We start from the raw sequence: 3,352 nt of genomic DNA on the forward strand, positions 1-3,352 counted from the left end.
GTTTGTGTGAGTGAGTGTGTGTGTGTCTGTGTGTGTGTGTGTCTGTGTGTGAGTGTGTGTATCTGTGTGTGTGTGAGTGTGTGTGTCTGTGTGTGTGTGTGTGTGTCTGTGTGTGTGTGTGTGAGTGTGTGTGTCTGTGTGTGTTTGTGTGTGTGTGTGTCTGTCTGTGTGTGAGTGTGTGTATGTGTGTGTGTGTGTGGGAATTCCTCTCCCCACCCTAAATCACCATCATGAATGGGTTCCGTCCCATCCCACTCCTGTGCGGAAGAGTCTGGGATTTGGCAATAAATATCCTTGGATTCATGACACACAGAAACTCGGAGGAGCACTTTGCACAGGAACCAGAGTGAAGCGCACTTGATTTGGGAGGTAAGACTTGCACACAGCAGTGTTTATTTTTGATGTAAGGTGTTTGAAATCTTGAGATGTGTTGATATCTTATTTGTTTGAGTCCAGACCAAGGGCTGTATTCCAAAACCTAGTGAGCTGCCTACATAGACAGTAGTTCTGGGCATCATGTGCCCATTTCGAGTCAACTCCAATGTCCAACTAGGCTGGCTAAGGCAGCTTACAAAGTTTTTAAGACTGCACTAAAGCACTACTAATGCTGCTAAATTGAATTATATGTGCAATAGTTTTATAATGGTCCATAGTATATATATATATATATATATATATATATATATATATATATATATATATAAATATTTAAGTTTTATATATGTATATATATACTGCATAAGTACATACAGTAAAGCAGTAAATTACAATATTATTTATATCTATAAAATGATATTGCAATCTATAGTAATTAAAAAGGCCCACTAAAACTGCTATTAAAGAATTATAAGTGTATATAGCTACAGTTGTATATAGTAGACTATATTACTACATGTACAGCAATATAGCATAGAAAAATATTATAGTATAGTGTAGCAATATAATTTAATATTATATATAGCTATAATATTATACAGTAATGTCCTTCCTAGTATAAAACATTTAATAGTATATAGTGATAAAAACAATGAGATTGTAGGAGTGAGAAAGAAAATGTTGCACAGTTTATGTCAGTTCAGTTATTGTTATATGTGTTTAAATAGTATAACATTCAAATGTAGGTGAAACTTTATTATTCAGCAGTTACCAGCACTTACAGTAAGAGTTCGATTATAAATTCAAGCTGTAAATACTTAAAGCTGGTGTGACGTAGATGTAGAGGAATTCCTCTGTGTTAAGATGCTGGTATCTGCAGAATAATAATTGAACGGCATGCCTGTACCACGAGCATACTGCACAGGGGCGTAGATTCCCCAATAATAAAAACAAGTAAGAACAACCCCCCCCCCCCCCCCCCACACACACACAATATTTATTCCATGATTAATGGAAACAAGTAAATCTGCGCCCTTGATACTGCACTGTGCGATGTGTCTAGAAATGTCATTCACAGAGATCAAATGAGAGATACCCGGGGGTCAGACACAGTTTAAGACTTGTCCTAGTTTAGAAAATATGACGAAACTAAGATTAAAATGCATATAAACTATTGGAAACACCTAAAGTGTAAGAGAAACACAAATAAGCCACATTTAAGATGTAATACACTCCAAATTGTGGTCTCTCTGTTGTGTTCTTGTTAATATGTGTTTACAGCCAAATGACCTATTTCTTCTTCAATGACTGTTCGTGCTCAGCACATTTAGATCATGCTGTAATGCGTTGGCTTTGTCTGTGCTTTACAGTGAGTGTGTGTGTTTAAGTCAAATTCCTAGATGGCTGCTCACCAGGTCTGATTTAGCTGACGCTGACATTTTGCTCATAAGTTTTAAAATTAAAGAAAATTTTTCCTGTGCTGATTGATCTCTTTATCAAACCCGTGCAGATGTACAGATGCACATACAGAGCAGATATACTGCATGTATGTACATATACAGATATGTCTATCTCTGCTTTGCCCCTCTCTCTCTCTCTGTCTCTGTGCACGTGCGATGATGACTCAGCTGCACTCCTTTACAAGCTATTCAGCTCACTCATCACGTTTGAAGTAATCTATTCCTGTATTCATCCCTCCCACTTGTCTTTTTCTCTGTTGGACAATGCTGCTCTGTTCTGTCTTTGGGGCGGATTTCACACACATACACATTTCATACAAATGCACACACACACACACACACACACACACACACACACAAACACTACAACTACAAATGTATGTACAGTATATGCATATTAAATGTATATATTGTGCTAATTGATCACAGCAGACTTTTTGCAGACCTTTTTATAAAGGGTTAGGACCCAAACGCAGGAGGCAGTTTCACCATGTTTTATTACAAACCAAACAAAATACAAACAAAAACTCGCACAAGGGAGATAAACAAGAGCAGAGAACTCAAAGAAACAAACAAACTAAAAACCAACCAAGCAAAACAGGGCATAGACTGACGATCCCACACAAGACTGAACACGATTTTAAATAAGCAGACTAACGAGGAAGAACAAGGCAAAGGAGAGGGCGAGGTATCACTCCAGACAGAAAGGCACGTGGCAATGAGGATCCCAAACAAAGCCACATACTAACACATGACCTACACAGAAAATTGACACAAGCAACATGCAATTTCAGAATGCAAACTGAAACAAATGCTTTAAAACTTTTAGACTTTATGAAGAAATGTAAGCTTCATGTTTAAAAAAATATTAACCAAAAAAACTAACCAGTATACAAATGTACAGTACATGTTCAATTACTAAATAAATAAAATGCCACTGTGTATATATATTTTATTTCAACTTCTTTATTAGAATAACAGATCGAGCGAATTTACAGGAAAATACCAGAAGCAAAGCCAGTTTAAAACAGAAAGCCAGGGATTTAAATGTTTTTAAAAAGTTCATTAAAATAATGAACCGGTTCTGGTTCCCTTGGCAGCGAAGTGTCCATCGGTTGAACCCTACGGAGGCGCCTCTTTTGAAGTGCCCTTCGAAGCAGCTATTTATGAGTCCTTCGGTTTGGAACAACCCTTCAGCATGGCCGCTATGATTGTTCCCCCTTCGAATTGCCCTTTCGGAGGCGGTTTATCCTGTTTGGAACGCAGGGCCAGTGTGATTATTAAAGCACATAATGCTGCGATTTAATTATATAAATGTATAGTCTGCAGTCACATTAAAAAAGCGTCCTCTTCTATCATCTACTACAACAAGCACAGGGCGCAATGCTTATAAAATGGTAGGCAAGCTAGCTGGACAGACAGACAGACAGACAGACAGACAGACAGACAGATAGATAGACAGACAGACAGACAGACAGATATAGACAGACAGATAGATAGATAGATAGATAGACAGA

General features: G+C 37.6%; 1 protein-coding gene across 1 annotated transcript in view; it reads left to right on the top strand.

Moving 5' to 3' along the window:
- The first annotated feature begins 264 nt into the window (after nucleotides 1–264).
- LOC127423856 (tissue-type plasminogen activator-like) overlaps nucleotides 265–3,352 on the top strand; it is a 22,771-nt gene continuing 19,683 nt past the window's right edge. The window contains exon 1 of the mRNA XM_051668512.1: nucleotides 265–369. The gene's annotated coding sequence lies outside the window, so the exon portion shown is untranslated. The remainder of the gene's footprint in view (nucleotides 370–3,352) is intronic.

Source organism: Myxocyprinus asiaticus, chromosome 33 (genome assembly GCF_019703515.2).
Source record: "Myxocyprinus asiaticus isolate MX2 ecotype Aquarium Trade chromosome 33, UBuf_Myxa_2, whole genome shotgun sequence".
Classification (NCBI taxonomy): domain Eukaryota; kingdom Metazoa; phylum Chordata; class Actinopteri; order Cypriniformes; family Catostomidae; genus Myxocyprinus; species Myxocyprinus asiaticus.